This window comes from Pseudorasbora parva, chromosome 23, assembly GCF_024679245.1.
Source record: "Pseudorasbora parva isolate DD20220531a chromosome 23, ASM2467924v1, whole genome shotgun sequence".
Taxonomy (NCBI): Eukaryota; Metazoa; Chordata; class Actinopteri; order Cypriniformes; family Gobionidae; genus Pseudorasbora; species Pseudorasbora parva.
This window is the reverse complement of record NC_090194.1, coordinates 27,585,138-27,605,945: the sequence shown is the minus strand read 5'-3', so window position 1 is coordinate 27,605,945 and position 20,808 is coordinate 27,585,138.

Genomic DNA, 20,808 nt, shown 5'->3' with positions numbered 1-20,808 from the left:
ATCCCCCCTTTAACTACTTACCAAAGATCCAGTGATCCATTGATATTGACATGCAGCCTGGAATCTTTTTTCTTGACATTTATATTAGCCTGATTTTGACACTGGAGAAATATATAAAGCAATTTTTCCTGTGAATACTTTATATAAATAAAGCTAGGTCTAAATCAAGGAGATCAGTTATATCAATGTTATATTTGTCATCATATTGACAAGCCCTAAAACTAGTAAAGTTTTGGTCGGTGTTTATTTAAAAACATCCAATGATGCAGAATATAAGATGGTAAATATTGTTGAGTTGTCAATACAATATATAACAATACATTATAGAGGTCCTTCTCAAAAAATTAGCATATGTGATAAAAGTTCATTATTTTCCATAATGTAATGATAAAAATTAAACTTTCATATATTTTAGATTCATTGCACACCAACTGAAATGTTTCAGGTCTTTTATTGTTTTAATACTGATGATTTTGGCATACAGCTCATGAAAACCCAAAATTCCCATCTCAAAAAATGAGCATATCATGAAAAGGTTCTCTAAACGAGCTATTAACCTAATCATCTGAATCAACTAATTAACTCTAAACACCTGCAAAAGATTCCTGAGGCTTTTAAAAACTCCCAGCCTGGTTCATTACTCAAAACCGCAATCATGGGTAAGACTGCCGACCTGACTGCTGTCCAGAAGGCCATCATTGACACCCTCAAGCGAGAGGGTAAGACACAGAAAGAAATTTCTGAATGAATAGGCTGTTCCCAGAGTGCTGTATCAAGGCACCTCAGTGGGAAGTCTGTGGGAAGGAAGTGTGGCAAAAAACGCTGCACAACGAGAGGAGGTGACCGGACTCTGAGGAAGATTGTGGAGAAGGACCGATTCCATTTAACAGGATTTTTCGCGATTTTATTTAACAGAAGTTCCCTTTCAAAGCCTATAGCGAACGGCCGGTTTGTACTACAGCAGGAAGTGCAGGGATGTAATGACGTCACTAGAACCGTTTGTTGACTAACCCTCCGCCCACAAGTACATGCAAAATAGGGGGCGTGGTCTTGTTTCTCTCCCACAGGCGCATTCAGCGCTTGCATCTCCCTGTTATGGTAAGAGGCGGAACCTTTCTGGGCAAAGTGCGCTAAGCTGCTGTCCAATCACAACACGGGAAGCGCTGGCCCAATCAGAACTCATTACGTTTTTCTGAAGGAGGGACTTCATAGAACAAAGAAATCATCAGGCCGTTTTTAGGACAGGAAACAGCGCTGTACAGATAAGTAAATTGTGTGAAAAATACTGTTTTTTTTTTACACACGAAACATGAACTCGTGTTATATTGCACACTGTAAACATAATCAAAGCTTCGAAAACATGTGAAGAACGGGACCTTTAAGGCAGTTTGAAACCTTTAAGGCATTTTGTGTCTAATAATTATTTATTTGAGACTAGTATCCGTGTTCGCATCGGGGTCCTGATCACTCTGTCGGGGTTTATTCTGCGATAACAACCAGCTGGGTGTACATTATCCCTTACTTGTTGATGTAACTGTGGTACTGTGTAGAACTATGATTGAATCACCCTGGCTGACCCCAGCAGGTGGGGTTTGTCTGAAGATTAGATAAAACAGGCGCTGGCTTCCATATGGCACTGAGACTCACTAAAGATTAAATATGTTTACTTACCCTTGGACTTGGTAAGTCAAGGCAAATACATCCATATGACTTGGCCAGTGTATGGTCGCCAAAACAATGACTAATTCATGATACAATTCCTCACAGGTGTTTATTAGATGGACTCAAATATCACCATGCAGTTCCCGTCTGCGTCAGGATGGCCTCATCGTTTCCGCTGGCCTTGTGCCACACTGAAATCATACACTGCATAACTGATGTCTCAAAGCTGCTGAAACATCAGTAATTTCCAGCAGATGCAGAGGGTTTGTAGTTGTTACATGCATCAAAGGCAGCACACACCTGGCAGCACGCTGCAGGATATTTCTCCTGGACGCAGGTCTGACTGCAGTGATGGCACTGTGTGTGTGTGTGACTGTGGCTCTGATGTGAGGCTGTGTAAATTCACAAGTGTCATGAAACCTGAAAATTCGTTCACCTAAATGGTGTTATCTCGTATGTAGCGCTGGAATTTTGTCCCAATCATTTAATCAAATCCTTAATATTTTTCTCATTTTAGCTCTGTATAGTCCAATTAATTATAGTGAAACGATTCATCCTAAACTGTTCTCACTCCCATTTGTAGCGCTGCCTGAATTATTACTGTTTTTTTTTTTTTACTAAACCAGTGAAAGGTAGCCGGACTTCGTCATACTCAGATTCTAGTCAGAACATAAGTCTGATAGTGCTCCATTGAGCTGTGATTATGGGGCGTGTTTCAACCGAACCGGGAAAGAAAATCAATTGGACAGACCTACAACCAATCAGAGCAAGAAGTAAGTGACATGTGTTAAGTGACGATTAGTTGTCAACAGAACTCAACTGCCGGCACACTGGAGAAGTAGAAGAGGAAGATGTTGTAAAAAGAATTTAAAGATACACAGAGTACTTACTTACCAAAATGTTTTACATTTTTGAGAGAAATAGTAAAGGTGAATACATACAAACAAGTTCTCCATTTAGGATTAGAACAAATTCCACCCCAAGCGCTCTTTGGTGACGCGGATGATTACTTTATGTTATCTGTCCATCTTATAAAACCTGGCCTGACAATTTGATTGGTCCGAACAGCTCAAGTTCGAGCATAGTACACTGTAAAATAGTTTGGGTTTTTGTTGGTTTAAATTAAAAAAGTAAGTAACCTGGTTGCCTTAAAATTTTGAGTTAATTGAAATAAAAAAATTGAGTTGATACAATGAAGGAAATTTGTTTAATAAATAGAAACTCAAAATATTATTGTATCTGAACCACTTAAAAAAAACTGATAAATCATGAAAATAGCACTATTTGGCATGTTTCACTGCGTCATCAGAAATAAAACACGCAATTACCCAATATGCTTACAAAATCTTTTAATAATATTTTAATGAAGGTTGTCGAATCTCAAAAAATGATCATTGAATTAACTCAAAATTTTAATTTCAATGAACTCAAAATTGTAAGGCAACCAGGTAACTTTTTTTCGAAATAATTTTTTACAGTGTAGCTCCACAATGGATCAAGTCCAGACCGAACTTCCAGACCTCAAATGTTGTGTGCGGGGCTAAGTTCGGCTGGCATCCAGGCTTGGTTAAAGGATTAGTTCACTTTAAAATGAAAATTACCCCATGATTTATTCAACCCCGAGTCATATGACTTTCTTCGATCACAATCAGAGTTATACGAATAAATATCCTGATGCTTTCAAACTTTATAATGGCAGTGATGGGGTCCATTGAGTTTGAAGCTCAAAAAAGTGAATTCATCTTGAGGCTGAGTAAATTATGAGGTAATTTTTAAGTGAACTACTCATTTAAATACAAACCCCATAGCAAATTCTAAAGATTTCCTTGGCTATTTTAATCACAGAACTAACTGCCTACATAAAGACCCGTTTACACCAAAGACGATAACTATAACTGTCATGCCGTCTAGTTGCAGCACAATCCAAACACGCAACGCAGGTAATAAACACTAGGAATTGTAAATGAACTAGGAGAATACCAAGGAGAAACACTAAACACAATCTACACATTAAATAATGATGATAACCGACAGCCGTGACGCAAGCATTGGGGATCATTTATATGTACGCCCCCAATATTTGCATCTGTCCAAACATGTTCATTGCCAGGCGGAACTGACAGAGCCGAATCATCGGGACTGCAGGTAATCAAACTTCTCTCATGAACACAAATGTCACGTTCCAGGCTGTGCCGGAGACGTGAGGACTTTTCTACCTTTCCCACAGATAAAAAATGTCAACAGTCATGGTTGATGTTCATTATAATTGTATACCACAACAATTTAATTTAATTAAGATCGTTCCTTTGTTCGGCTCATTTCAAGCAAGCTTCGCTCAGCGTCTTAAACTGGAGAAAGTGGCAATTACAACTGTATTCCTGCAAGCAGTAAGTAGCAATTGTATTCACTTATTGACTGTTTAAACAATTTCTGATTAAATTGAAAGTTTCTTAGAGAGACAGCATTGTCTAGATAACGCAAGATGCTAGTACAGTAACAATAGGAAACACCAAGTACCATATCAAACTAAATAGGTTGTCTAATGACAAAGGTTAATACTATTTTGTATTACAAAATACAACCGTAGATACTTTGCTTACAGATCGTTCACTCGATCCTTCTAGCAAACGTCACCTTTTCCACCATATAAGTTAAAACGACAGTCATTTGACAAGGATATTCATTTTGTAAAAATATATATATTTATATTTTTGAGAACTGAAGTATGATGTTTTTCGATGCTTGTATTTTTTAGAGTACATCACAGTCACTGCGTAGCCTACATTGCCACTAACATGCAATATCGTTGACGAAAAAAAGACGAGTCATCACTGGTTTTGGTTTGGGAAAGAAGATCGTTCGTGCGGTTGCCAGATTTCAGTCATTTAAATCCCCCAAACAGAGGTTTTCTGTGAAAAGAACATGTATACCAGGGCTGTCCAAACTCGGTCCTGGAGGGCCGCTGTCCTCCAGAGTTTAGCTCTTGCTTGCTTCAACACACCTGCTGGAGGTCTCCAGTATGCCTAGTAAGACCTTGATTAGCTGGTTCAGGTGTGTTTAATTAAGATTAAAACTAAACCCTGCAGGACAGTGGCCATCCAGGAGCAGGATTGGACACCCCTGATGTATACTATCCAGTATTTTACCTAAACATGTCCAATCTGCCATATACACGCGAGCTCTCTCTCTCTCGCGTGCGGATGATCTGAAAAGACCAATAAACAAGTAAGCTGCATTTTATTTTTCTCCATTTGAGATGCTCTGCTTAAAGTGTCATTCAGTCGGTCTGTGTTCTGTCAGGACTCACGAGCCGCTTTACTGAACTGCTGTGAGCTGCTGAAATAAGCCAATCAGAGCAGAGCTCAACATTAATATTCATGACTCTTCCAAATAAGGCAAAAACAGAGCATTACATCCTAGGGACAATTTCTAGGGTTGTAAATGGACCTGTAAAACTGTATCTGGACAAATTTTGCCCTTAAATAAGCCACATACCCTTTATGTAGATATCAGAGAACAATTTAACATATTGTTTCAACTAATTCTAGGGCACCTTTAATCATCGTGTAATGAATGTTATTCCAGTTATACTTTTTGAGTATGAATTATCATATGCATTGAAAGACAACAATATACATGCATTGTAAAGGTTTTTCCACAAACTCAACTGACTGGCTTCTCTCCTATTTGTGTCTCTTCAGACCTTATTGTACATTAATTATGAGCATTCTAGAACTTCTTATTGTGGCTGTGTGGGACCTCCTAATAACACCTTTTCACAATATGAACATAGAAATAAAAACTAAGAAATATTTTTTCTCTTACAGTGCATCTCAATTCATATACTATCTGTCCTAAATGGTATTTGACAATATAATTTGTATGTCCCAAATCGTATTATGATGAAAAGAGTGTTCCAAAGATACCCGGATGGTCTACTATTTCCAGTTAGAGTTCAAAGTTCAGATCTACGCACATTCTAACGCCTGATATTTCCCAAACCTCATTGCGAGTTGGACGAGGATTCGATTAAAACTACAAACGCGGATAAAACGTGATTAAAAAAAAGGGGCTTAAGTAATTATCAGTATTTACCCTTACAAAAAGTTACTTATTCAATGTTATCCACATTATTTTCCACCTGCAACAGCATTGAGAACTTTTGTAATAATACGTTTGGTCATTAACTTTTCACTTTATTTAAATCCTCGGTTTAACGTCTCATCCTCTGTCCTTCCAGACTCTTGTACATTTCATTTGTACAAAGAGTCTGGCCACCATTGACTAACATTAACTTCCTTGAAGGCGGGTACTCTGTTGAAGTTTAAAACTATTGGATCTGCCCACAGCTACTCTGGATCTGCCATACCCAATCGCTAACGTTTGGTCGGGAAGTATGTCATCTCAAACTAGCGTACGACATCAACGCCATCGTTCCCAGCCATTCCCGCTGTTCGCTGACTGGACCGGTTAACATTTGACCGGAGAAAACCAGAGAATATTCCGCAGTCCCAGACTGAATACTGAAGGAAAATGAAAATTGAGTGGAAGTACGTAGGAGGGCAGAGCCAGGCTAAGATCAACGTGCTACTAACTACATTTCTCTTCGATATGGTATGAAATGAAATTGAATGTGGAGGATTTTAACTGTGATGATGATTGACATGACAGTTTAAATGGTGACGGGATGCACGTAACTAAGCGACATTAAAGGGACACTTCACCGCTTTTTTATATTCATATTAAACTGTTATTCCCTTAACAGTTAAGACGGTTAGTTAGTCCTTAAAACGAGTTGATACATCCCTCTCTCGTCTGAGTGCGTGCATCTAATCTCTCTGACGCGCAGTGACGATCTGATAGCATTTAGCTTAGCTAAGCCCAGTTCATTCACTATGGTACCAAACAGAGATCAAGTTAGAAGCGACCAAACACCTCCACATTTTCCTCTATTTAAATACAGTTACACAAATAGTTTAACGATCAAGTATGATGACATAAAATAAAACGTGGCACATTTCTAAGCGGATTAGCACTTAGTACTTCGACTCAGCGCAGTAAAAAGTCACGGCTGAAAAATCCTCCCTCACATCTCCCCCTATTGACAGAAATGAGAGACGGAGGGGGAGATGTGAGGGAGGATTTTTCAGCTGGGATTTTTTACTGCGCCGAGTCGAAGTAATCTCAGAAGTGCTATTCCGCCATACATTATAGTTCTTTTTAATCCGCTTAGAAAAGCACCACGTTTTATTTTGTCATCATACTTGATCGTTCAACTATTCGTTGTCCCTTTAAAGATGAAAAAGTAGTATACTCTTCTGCTACACAGTCAAAAGTATGTTGTTTTTCTTCACAAAAAGAGTACATACTTTTAAGACGTAGGGCCCTATTTTAACGATCGGAAACGCAAGTGTCAAAGCACGAAGCGCAAGAAACTTTGTGGGCGGGTCTCGGCGCTGTTGCTGTTTTCCCGGCGGGATAAATGGCTCTTGTGCCCGGCGCAAATCTAAAATGGGTTGGTCTGAAGTAGCTTCATTATTCATAGGTGTGGTTTGGGCGTAACGTGAATAAACCAATCAGAGCGGCATCCAACATTCCTTTTAAAAGCAGGTGCGCAAGTTCCATTATGGATCGCTATTATTATGGCGTATTTACCAGGCGCACGTTCTTGTAAGAGCAGCCCTTACGAAACAAAAATATATTGCTGTATATTGGAAAATGTCATGCAATACATTAGGCAATATATTCACATACATGGGAATTAATATTTATATCTTTCAGTATATTGCAATATATTGAAAGCGGCAATCATTTGTATATTTTGCAATATATTACATGAATATATATTTTATAATACCATCAATATATTGTTCCATATATTTACAATATATTAAAATATATTTAAAGTAATATACTGGTAAATATATTTTCCTTTCGTAAGGGAGTGAAAGACAGAGAAGTTGTGTTGTATGGGGATGGGAGAAACCCACCCAAAATAGCGTCGGTTAAACAGTTTTTTAGTCGATTTTTTTTTCCTGGTTCTTGACGGACAAACAAATTTGTCAGATGTCCTTATATACATATATGTCTTGCCACTATTGGGCAAACAGGTCTGATCCTTAATTACTACAATAAGCCTGAATAATTTGTAAGCTAGATGTATGCCTATTTTTTCACATCTTCGTGGCACACCACAATGTGTTAATATTTTTTTTTAGTGTAACAATTTATGATTTGCAAAAATAACTGTTGCATCTGTGTAGATTTCATGAGCAAAGTGTATGCGCGTTGTGCACGCTATACATTATGGTCAAGCATGCGCCCTTAAAATAGCATAATGAACAACGCGCAACGCGCCACTGACTTTAGACTAGGTTTTTTCTGGTCAGTGGCGCAACTGTTTAATGGAACAGCAAAATAGCACCAGGGATTGTTTGCGCCGGAACATGCCTCCTTTTTGCGCTGAACCACCCAGGGAGCGCAAGTTCATTCACTAGTTTAGCGACGTGCTTCTGTGGAGGGAAAAGCGAGCTTTGCATGGGTGCAAAATAGGAATGACACATGCGTTGGTGTACAAAGTAAATTGCGCTGGGTGCAAGATAGGGCCCGTAGTGTAAGTAGGTGAACTGGGGCGCATCATTGGTCTTATTAAGTGTAAACAATAAGAGTAACCATAATCAAAGTACTCTCTCAATATTTAAAGTTCAAACAGTCATAAAAACTAAGAGGCGGTTACAACTACACATCCCAGCCTAACCGTGCGTTCACACCGTCCGCCGGCGAGAGCGTCAAAATTCGCTCCTGCTGCCCTGCCAACGACGCTGTAGAAAGCTTTGTGGACGCGCTGCCGCACTGCCGCTCTGACGTAGATGGAATGATTTTTCTTTTTTTAAACTGTATTTAAAGAGGCCGCAAATCAAACAAGCATGTTGATTGATAGACTGACCACAAGTAGGGTACAAATTAACCTCATGAATTCGTTTAAATGTGAAAGTAAGAATTAATTGCATACCCGCTGAACAATGAGCGCTGAACTAGCGCCTATAAAATAGTGTTGCGCGACATCTTAACAAATTACACATCACTGTGAATGATCTCGTCATGAATGATAGGGAAACCCGCACAGCAATGATCAACTTCTCTTATATTTTGCTTGGGAACTAATGTGGTCAGAACCAACGTTTACAGGCCCGCGTTCTCTGGATTTCTCTCAAGCGGAGCACTTCTACATTCTGACTGGTTACCGCCGGTTGCCGCAGAACTGCGTCATAGCTCATTACCATAAAGTTGAGCTGATTTCAACTCTCCTCGACGCCCAAATCGTCCAAGACGCGCCGTTCTCGCCGGAGCTCGCCGCCCGGCTCCCATTGAAAATGAATGGCTTCCGGCCACCTTGCCGCTCTCGCCGGCGGCGGTGTGAACGCACAGTAAGATTTTTTCTATTGGGAGACAGGCTACTGTGTAGCCTGATTTGCCAACCTGATCTCAAAGATTTCCGTGAAATGAACACGGACCCTTAACTCAAAAATCTGTGGTAGTTTCACGGAAACGGCGAAAAGTCCGTGATGGGTTCCGTGATAAGTCAATGACAGGCAGCATCCGTGGTCCACACACAGATTCCCTGTTCCAACACCTTATATTCGTCAGTTTGATTCAGTCAGCATTGTTTATTTACATTTATATTTCTTTTTATTCAGACATGTTTTGAACACGTCTGAACGCGTCACGTTTTGAAATCCCTTCCCTAAACCTACCCATTTGTGTATTATAAAAAACAGGATAACGGGCAGATACACAGATACTGCAGGCACAGTTTATTCACAAACTACAAATATTCCAAGTGTTCCAAGGCCAAATGACTGATTTGTGTGAAGAAAATCCCCAAAAACGATCAGTAACGTCGAGTCCATCCGGCAAATATTAATACATTTCAAACATTGCCGCCAGAAGAAACGTCAGGTCAGCTTTGACAGCATTGGCTGTTGTGTGTCTCGTGACCAATTGCGTCATTACGTAAGCTTTGATTGTAAAATGCCATTGGCTCTCGTGTGTCTCGTGACCAATCGTGTCATGCTGAAGAGCTGTTTGTATCATTTAAATGAGAAATATGAAAGAGCGCGTGTGTGGAGCGCGATCATCATTTCTACGATTAAAGCATTAAGATCAACTCGGTTCTTCACATAAAGATATCATATGACTTCAGAAGACTTGGAATGCAACATGAGTTACTTCTATACTGTTTCTGGTCCGTTTTTGTCAATAAATAACTGTGACTACATTTATTTGCCTGTTATGTGTTTTATATTGTTGACAGTGGGTAGGTTTAGGGTAGGAGTGGAGTTAGTTGCTCCGAAATATAAAAGTAGGCTATAAATATTCATAAAATCATGTCTACTTTTACAAATGCAAATAATTAAATGTGTGTTGGTAATCCGTGTGTGGACCACGGATGCTGCCTGACATACATAGGCATCACTTCCGCGAACCCATCACGGAATTTTCGGCAATTCCGTGAAACTACCACGGATTTTTGAGTTAAGGGTCCGTGTTCATATCACGCAATTCTGTGAGACCAGGTTGGATTTGCGCACATCAGGGAGACCACTTTTTACTTTCGAATTCGTTGCATGAACATTCTTCAAAATGTCTTTTTGTGCTTCATGGAAGAAAGAAAATCATGCAGGTTTGCAGCGACCTGAGGGTGAGTAAATGATGACAGAATTTTCATTACTGGATGAACTACTCCTTTTAAAGGCAGAGGAGGAAGATAAATACAGTGAGACAGAGCGAGACAGTAAGAGAGGAGTGCGTGTGTGAGGGGCGGGTGAGATTTTCACAGTGTGAAGGACAAAGTTAGTGACCCGTAGATTATTCAGAGGAGATTGTGTTTCAGGGCCATCTGAAGGTCAGACTGAATATTTTATCTCTCTGCTCTCCATAATTTGCTTTCAGCAGTTGGAAACTGTTTAATCACAGACGGCCGCGTAGAGGTCATCCTTACATCAACATTTGATCTGTTACCAGCATAAATTATAGGGGAGCTGCAAACTTCTCTTTTTAATAGCAAAATATTTGTAGAGGGCCAGATGTTTCTGACATTTCGCAACTGTTTTATAACCTGACATTTAAAAAAAAAAACTCTGGACATGGACTTCACAGTAGAGGCTATATTTGTTTGCCAGACACAGATAACAGTGGGGCAATGAGGGGCCAAAAAGGCCATCGCTTTCACACTATGAAGGGTCACGGCTGCTATTGACCGGAGCACAAGGTTGATGTGACTCATTTAAACTCCATTTGTATTTGTCCAGTAAATGCATTCCACCTCAACTCATTTATTTATTAATCTTTGATATTTACCTAGAATATTCATATTTTCTCTACACTCATTTATAATGTTTGATCTTTGCACATATGATGACATTCAAAGACAGAAAGCAATACGTCATTGATATCACTGTGTCATGGAAATGTATTTGTGTAGTGTAGTCAGCAGCCATTGATCTGCAGTGCCGTATGCTGAGATTTCCCTGGAGTGGATCCACCCGACTGCCTGTGAGCGTCTCAGAGGGACGAGAAATACATCTGGGACTGCAATGCTGTCCAAGTGCACTAGTATCACCGTATCTACACTGCAAATAAGTGATGTGACACATCAAAACTAGAATGCGCCCATTTAATCACATAGTCGCCTCTCCCAGATCTCTCCCAGGTAGTTACTGATTACATGTAATCTGAATTATGTAATCCGATTCCAAAAGTTAAGTACTTGCACACAGAAAAAAGGGTGTCAAAATTGTACCTTTAGGGGTACAACAGCTTGTCGCTGGGGCAGTACCCTTAAAATGACATCTTTGTATCTTTTTTACTCCTAAAAGGTGCATATAAGTACCTTTGAGTACAAATGTGTACCTTAGGGTACTACTATGACACTTTTTGTGGTAAAAATGGTACAAAGTTGTCCTTTTAAGGGAACTGCCCCAGCGACAAGCTGTTGTACCCCTAAAGGTACAATTTTGACACCCTTTTTTGTGTGTGTGTAATAAGATTATATACAGACTACTTATTAATTTTTATTCAGTACATAATTGCATATTATTCACACACTGGCAGTAAATCATTCATTATTTATTGATTCTCCCCGATTCTTCTTTTTCATGTTTTATTTTTTTCTTTCTAAAAAAGCATATCACTTATTTACATTCAAAAAGTCTTCTAGTTTTGTGAAATTGCCAACATTGCAACATTACATATCGAATCAACTCCTGATGAACAAATTCTGAAAGGATTTTAAAACAATTGGCATCATACCCTGGCCGACTTTGTAAATGGAAAAATTAGGCATCATACACTAAACCAGGGGTCCCCAATCTCGGTCCTCGAGAGCCACTGTCCTGCACAGTTTAGCTCCAACCCCAATCAAACACACCTGAAACAGCTAACCAAAGCCTTACTAGGTCCTAAAAAGGCATTGATTAGCTGTTTCAGGTGTGTTTGATTGGGGTTGGAGCTAAACTGTGCAGGATAGTGGCCCTCGAGGACCGAGATTGGGGACCCCTGCACTAAACAACTGAGGATCATACACTACCAGGCTTTCAAATCGTTCCGAACAAAACAAACTTACACAGAAACACGTTGCTAGGAAAAGCAGGACAGATTAAACAAATGTGGATGTGCAGGAGATGGCCGCAGTAGTGTGTGTGGAGTCACAAAAGAAGAAAAAACTAAGCTAAGCACACTTGGATGCAATCTTGGGTGAGTAGATGTTGTCAGTATGGACTTGACAGATTCCAATGTGAGATAGAGGTGTGTGGCGCAGTCAGTTGTTTTATCTGTGCTGATGAAATATTGATGCTAATTTTAACTTTTGTATTGTCATTGTGTTTGTATCGTATTTTATTGCAACACTAGTAGATAGAGGACATCTTTGGTTTCAGTAGCGACGTGTCATACACTACAAACGTATTGTAATATCTACAATTACAATGTGAGTGTGTGAAAAGCAGAGAGAGTGAGACAGGGTTGTTGTGGACTACAGACTCCCCCCTTGAACAGGGAGTTTTATCTCTACTACGTACAGCCTGTTAAAACAGCCTCAGACTGTTCCATGCTGCTCTGATAATGAGCAAACAGGGGCAATTGAATGTCAATGCCCCCGTGGGAACAGAGGAAATGTGCCCGGGGGGGCCATGGCCGCTCTCCCCCTCCTCCCCCTGAGCGACCGGTCTAGAGCGCGAGAGAGAGAGGCACTGCAACCTTGCGGAGTTGTCTTTTTGTCCTCTGATCGGCTCACTGGGTGAGGGGGGTCTCGCTGACAGCTGAGTTTCCCCCACAGGTGGACCTCATGCAAACAATGCAGATTGGGCTGTTTTAAAGTCAAAGGCTGATTTTGACCTTCCAGAACTTCATTAGGACGTGACCTTTGGGTGTAATTAACATTATAGAGATTATAGAAATCTCTCTTAGTTTGATTGGCCCCACTTTATATTAGGTGGCTTTAAGTACTATGTACTTACATCAAAATATAAGTACAATGTACTTACTGTGTTCAAATTGTATAGCAAAGCACTGATATTGAGGTGGGATACGGGTAGAGTTAGGGACAGGTGTGGTAGTGTGGGACAGTTTAAAGTTAGGGTTAGGTGTAAGGGAAGTGCCAACTATGTCATTACAAATGTAATTAATTACAGACGTAATTACATGCAGGCATTTTTTTAAAGGGGGGTCGAAACACTCAGTTTCAGTCAATCTCATGTCAATCTTGAGTACCTATAGAGTAGTATTGCATCCTTCATATCTCCGAAAATTATATTTATAAAAGAAATATAGTCTGTACCGAGTCTTTCCGGAAAAAATCGAGCGCCTGGAGGCGTATCGTGTGGGCGGAGCTAAAGAATGACGAGTGCGCACAAAGCGGTGACGTCCTCAAGCGTGGAGAAGAAAACGCTACCCTAAATAAACCATGGCTATCAATCAGATTCAACTAATACAGATATGATCCAGAATCAGATCTGGAGGCTGAAATAAATTGAAAAGGAGAAACAGCAACAGCAGGACGTCCGTCTCTGTGGTATGTACTGTATTTAGTGGCCTGTCAACATTTGTGTGTGTTTACTCGCAGTTTATGAGGACATGATTCGGTTTATGGACTATTGTATGCGACTAAACCTTAGCAGTAGCAAGCAAAATGGTTTTGCACGTCAGACTAGTGTAACGTTATACATAGAACAACAATGGAGTAACGTTAGCACATTTGAATGACGAAGCACGCTTTGTGAGAACGCTAGGTTTATGTTTGGGTGGTTTTACAATAAACAAACCGACACCTATAGTGGTCAGCTAAACAAATGTATTTAAACACACACCATAGAGCGCATGCTCCATTGATAAATTAACTAACGCTATACACGATCGTGTCGTTTACTGATGTTTACTTACGCGACAATAGCCAACAACATAGACATTTGAAGCAGTTTTACTCGCTGCCTGTTTCCAAAGCACGACCGTGAACTTTTATCGCTGGGACCGCTCCGACAAAAACACACTTCTTTGGTAACTGTTGATTTCGTGAAGTCCTGTGACAGCAGTGACCGTGGAGATCCACTTTTGCGACACGACTGAAGCGATGTTGTGAAGCTTCTTGTCATTTCTGCGTTTAAATCGGTTCAAATGCAGCGCTGCCTTCCAGAAAATGCTGTGCTGAAGCGTTGAAGTCGTTTGATGTCACCCATAGGAATAAAGTGGAGCGCGGCGTGGACTATAACGACATAAGAGTTCACGGACGAGTGGATCTGCAGCTGAGTGAGTGTTTATGAACGTGCATTTCCTCTCTCGCTCTAGTCACGCACGCGCGCACCCTTCCGGGAGAAGAGCCCGTACGCTCCATAAAAAAACCTTCCGCTTTATCGACGTCAAGCCGAACCATACTCGAAAAAACTCTCCGAAACTTGTGAGAAACCAGAATGAGTATTTTTGACACAGAAATACTCCATCAAACGTCCAACAGTAGTTTTTGAAACTTTGTCTATGTTTAGGATGGGAATCCAAGTCTTTAACAGTGTAAAAAGCTCAGTATGCATGAAACAGCATTTCATCCCCCCCCCCCCCCTTAAATGTAATTACAATGTAAAAACATGTATGTACACAATAACTGCATTGTATCAAATTATTAATTATAATGTTAGTACATAGTAGTTAAGGCCACTTAATATAAAGGGGGTCCATTTGATTGATAACATGTTAAAGGATTCAACTATAAATGTAAATTGTCAAATTTTATTCACCCTCATGTCATTCCAAAACCCGAATGCTGTTTGTGTAGTTTACAGTGTAGAACAAAATGTCAAAGTATGGTCAAGTTATGTTTACCAAAGACCTTATTTTACTAAACTGGAAAAACCTACTTCCAGATTTTGATGTCATCCCTGCACCACTACGTTTCCTCTGTTTTTACTTTTAGATTACCTTTGCCATAATCTAACACTCACTTCACTAATACTTAGTAAAACACTAATAATTTAATACTGTTAACTGTATTAAATTAACTATAATTGTGCAGGTTTTCATGTTAATGTTTAATTTTTTATATATTTAGACAAAATATATTTTATATAATATTTCATATGTTATATATATATATATATATATATATATATATATATATATATATATATATATATATATATATATATATATAGAATAGATAGAAGAGCAACTTTGACTGAAATAACTACTCGTTACCACCGAGGTATGCAGCAAAGCATTTGTGAAGCCACAACACGCACAACCTTGAGGCAGATGGGCTACAACAGCAGAAGACCCCACCGGGTACCACTCATCTCCACTACAAATAGGAAAAAGAGGCTACAATTAGCACAAGCTCACCAAAATTGGACATCTGAAGACTGAAAAAATGTTTCCTGGTTGGATGAGTCTTGATTTCTGTTAAGACATTTAGATTGTTGAGTCAGAATTTGCGCAGAACAAAATCAAAACAGAATGAGAACATGGATCCATCATGCCTTGTTACTGTGCAGGCTGGAGGTGGTGGTGTGATGGTGTGGGGGATGTTTTCTTGGCACACTTTAGGCTCCTTAGTGCCAATTGGACATTGTTTAAATGCCACAGCTTACCTAAGCAATGTTTCTGACCATGTCAATCCCTTTATGACCACCATGTACCCATCCTCTGATGGCTACTTCCAGCAGGATAATGCACCATGTCACAAAGCTTGAATCATTTCAAAATGGTTTCTTGAACATGACAATGAGTTCACTGTACTAAAATAACCCCCACATTCACCAGATCTCAACCCAATAGAGCATCTTTGGGATGTGGGGGAACGGGAGCTTCACGCCCTGGATGTGCATCCCACAATTCTCCATCAACTGGAAGATGCTATCCTATCAATATGGGCCAACATTTCTAAATAATGCTTTCAGCACCTTGTTGAAACAATGCCATGTAGAATTAAGGCAGTTCTGAAGGTGAAAGGGGGTCAAACACAGTATTAGTATGGTGTTCCTAATAATCCTTTCGCCTTTCAGTGAGTGTATATATATACTATATATATGTATATATATATATATATATATATATATATATACACACACTGTATATATACACTGTATATATGCATGTATAACATCCAGTGAGGTGAGGTGAAAAACACTAATTATCTTTTTATCACGGCACCTGTTAGTGGGTGGGATATATTAGGCATCAAGTGAACATTTGTCCTCAAAGTTCATGTGTCCAGTCTGCTGGGGTCAGTATCTATCAAACGTGGTTCAAGGAAGGGGTTCACATGGTTCACATGGTGATGAGGAAAAATGTGAAATGGTAGGAAAAACTGTCAATGCTTTTGTATTTCCTCGCGTTCCCCTAAGAAACTTTGCTTTCGTTTACAAAACGTTTGTTCTTTGTGAGCAAATGCAAAGTTTATCGGGGGCACAAACATTTTGTGAGTGAACACAAGGGAACTCAAAACATTTAAAGGTGCAGTGTTTAGTATTTATAAGGATCTATTGACAGAAATACAATATAATATATATATCTATGTTTTCTAAGGAGTATAAAAACATTACGTAATGAACCGTTATGTTTTTATTACCTTATGCTGCGTTCATACTGAATGCGAATTGAGCGCCAAACCCCCAAACTCCTATCACGTCTAGTTGGACGCTTGAACATTTTGAATCCACTCGCGCGTCCAAAGCTGGACACATGTATAAAGCAAGCATGTGTTGTTGAATGAGTCACTTGCATGAAAGAACAGTAACAATAATTTTCATCATCATACGATAATAATGCAATAATACGCCAAGGTCCTTCAGTCTTTCAGTCCATATTAAGTGGCAATTCCTTAAACACAGCCACTGTTTAGAATGAGCGACTCCGGGCAGGCCTGCCCCTATTTATCACATCATTTCACAACATGACAGCAGCAAGCAGGTTCCTGATTGGTTAATACGGCACGAACAGACGCCAAAGTTTCGATTATTTAACGTGAGCGTCAGACGCGAATTCTCTTTAAATACACGAATGCACAGAAAGCACCAAATAAAATCACTCTCACGTAATGCGCCTATCGTGCAAGACACTCAATTGGCCTCTTTCGCGTGAATGAGGTGAAATTGCAGCACGCTAAATGCGTCTATTGCGCCGCAGGACTTCTAAGCGCACGTCAACGCATATTTACATTGACTTAACATGGAAGTCACTCGCTTCAGACGCTCTATTCGCGTTTGGTGTAAATGCAGCTTTAGTGCGAATGCAGTGAATGAGCCATTTCTATTTACATACACCGTGGGTCCCCTTACAGTGAAATCGCCATTTTGCGGCGTCATGTTTCTACAATAGCCCTAAACGGACAAACTTCTCAACAGAGCGCTAGTCACTCTCTGCTCTCTCTGTTGACGACATTTTTGTCCTGTGTCTGCCCCCATAGCTTCTCTTTGTGCTTCAAAAGGGAGGGGTGTCCATCGGAGGATTGCAATTCATAACCTCACCACTAGATGCCGCTAAACCTCGCACACTGCACTTTTAAGAGAAAAAGAATTGATGGGTTCCGTAGTATCGCCATTACAATGAAACATTTTATATAAGTGCATCTTCAATATTTGATGTATTCCAAGTGTTCTAAAGACATACGATAACTTCAAAAAATAATTTTAAACAATGTTTGGTCAAGAGAGACATGAGAATTTGGTTCATGTAATTTACATTTTATGTGATGCAATGATGGAGCCACTGTACTATCATAGCTCTATTATATGGCTTTTGGACTTGGAAAACAGCTCACGAGTTGTGTGGAATCTCTTGAGAGTGAGTAAATATTTAATTTTGGGGTAAAAAAGTAGAAACCTCCATACAGAGCTCCTTCCGTTTCATCCACAGTGGAAGCTGAGGTCTGTAACACATGTCCTAAAAACAAACACGATCCCCTATCAACTACAACATCAGCAATCTGACACGGTCGACGATGACAAGAGGTTCAATAACTCGATCCTTTTAACGCTAGGTAATAAAATCTCACCCAACTGTATCACCTCGAAAGCCGATCCGCTGGCTTTTATAATGTGTTTATCTCAATCTGGGAAGGTTCTAATGCATAACAACGCCCACAAGGAAAAGCGTCCTTCTCATAGAAAAGCAAACAATATCGGTGGCATCTCCAGAGAATGGCACGTTAAGTTAGAAACAAGGCCAGACGCGACATGACAGGAAAGATGTCAGAGCTTGTTTGTCACCTGATGAGAACCATGTCTCGGTGTCAGTAACAACTCAGACGCATGCGACGCCTCCTCCGAGAAATAGATCTTTGGGAACGCAGTAGGGAAAAGATCAGAGAGCGAAAGAATAACAGCGGCAGAGAGTGCTGTGATGGCACATTCAAATCTCATGGCTGCCTGGAAATGTTTTTACAAGGGGCTCTGTCCTTTCCATCTGATAGTCAAATGAGGCAGAAGAAAAGCAAAGCAGCCCCTCCCAGACCACTCTCTCTCGTATCCAGGGATTAACCAAAGACCACAAAGTAGGTCAAGAAGACACGGTCGGAAAGCGCGAGCAAGGATAGACCGCAAACCACCTCTCTGTGACAGGCCGGGACTTGTCCTTCTGCTAGATTTCGCCGCATTTACGCACACTAGCGGCAACCTAGATTTCAAATCTGAGCAAAGACACAGAAGTGACAGCCAAAGTGTTTGAGAGCCTGCGAATGTAGGTTAAATGCTGAAGATGTAAAGAGGGACATCTAGAGTAAATACTCTCTTCTCCGTCAGTCACCGGGGAGCTTTTAAACTTATTTATTCATGAAACGACAAGCTCAAATCACTCATCAATTTTGATTAACGCAGGGAACGTCGTTTCGGAAACCATTTTTCATGGCATGAATGCACCAGAGACCCTGTTCAGAGACGTTCTTGTCTCTCGCCTCAGAGACTTTTTGGGTCTTTGAGCCTCAGGGAGCGAAAAAGACTAGGAAAAAAAGGATGAAACCGCCTCCCGCCTCTTTCTGACACATATCATGGAGATATCAAGAGGCTAACGGGTGCTCAGACGGACTTTGAACCCCTGCGAGCGGAGCGCTCTCTTTAATACCTGCGATGATCAGTCGCTGAGCGCTCTGAAAGCTTCCTGTTCAAGATATAATCCTGTGAGGGCTATTTATAGACGTATATTTGGAGCCGTGCGAAAACAGAATATTAAATCTTACGCCTTCATGCCTGTCTGATTATTTATGAATACGTCTTTATCTAGGTCATGACTTTGGATGCTGTGGTGATCACCTGTGCCATTTACTCTGTTTAAATTAATAGTTTTCGTAAAGCCTGATTCTATCTGATTTATTTTTTATTTATTTATTTTTTTACTGTTCTAGATTTCTTATACTTTTTCATTGATTAATTAAATCATTAATTTGTTTATTTTAATATTTGCATATCTGGTTCATGTTATGTTTTTTATTTTTTATTTTTTTATTAATTATGTTTGTTTTGTTCATTGTTCTTTTTTTCGTTTCTTTTTTTTAAGTGTGTCTGTGCTGCCAATAATTTACAGTTTAGGGGCAGGGGCAGTGTAAGGGGATATAAAATACAGTTTGTACGGTACAAAAACCATTGCGCCTATGAAATGTCCCCACATTTCACCCCCCCCAAAAAAAAACACCTTTAGAATTTTGTGTTGGTCCCCCTTTTTCTTTTTCTGCCAGCTTGCCTTCTTCCCATGGACTCAACACACACGACACACATGCACCTGGCCATACACGATATAAAAGAAAATGGAATTCATTAGAACAGGCCACCTTCTCACATTTCTCCGTGGTCCAGTTCTGATGCTCACGTGCCCACTGTTTGCTCTTTCAGTGGAGGACAAGAGTCAGCATGGGCACCCTGACTGGTTTGCGGCTCTGCAGCTCCCCATATGTAACAAACTGTAATGCCCTGTGCACGCTGACACCTTTCTGTTAGAACCAGTATTAACTTCTTCAGCAATTTGAGATACAGTAACTCTATTGCCTATTTGATCTGACCCCATGGGCTAGCCATCGCTCCCCACGTGCATCAATGAGCCTTGGCCGTCCATGACACTGTCGCTGGTTCACCACTGTTCCTTCCTTGGACCACTTTTAAAAGATACCAAGCCGACAGCACTTGTGTTAAAAACTGAAGCCCAAACTTCTCGATCGCACCCAGGTGGTTTGTCCCAGTATAGATCATAACCCCTGCCCCTCCGTGTATTCTAATGCAGGGGTTTTCAAACATTATGATGCAAAGGACCAGCAAATATAATGGATTTTTTTTTGAGTGACCCCTTTACTAAAATCCATCTGTATGAAAAACATTTAAACTGTTAGATAAATTGTAAGTTTCCAAACTTAAATTGGCTATGCTTAATGTTGGATGTATTATATGTTTGAATTATATGTTTGTAAGCAACTTTCATACTGTTACGAATACCGCCTTACAACCCCAGTGAGCAAGATAAAGGGGACTATAGAGAGAAACACTCACTAGAAAGATAATGTCACAGGGTGTTTGGGTTATGTTTCAGGTTTTTAGGTTTTCATGTTCACTGTCATGTTCTGTCATGCACTTCCTGGTTTTGTCTTATGTTCTATTGTCATGTGACTCCATACCCTTATGT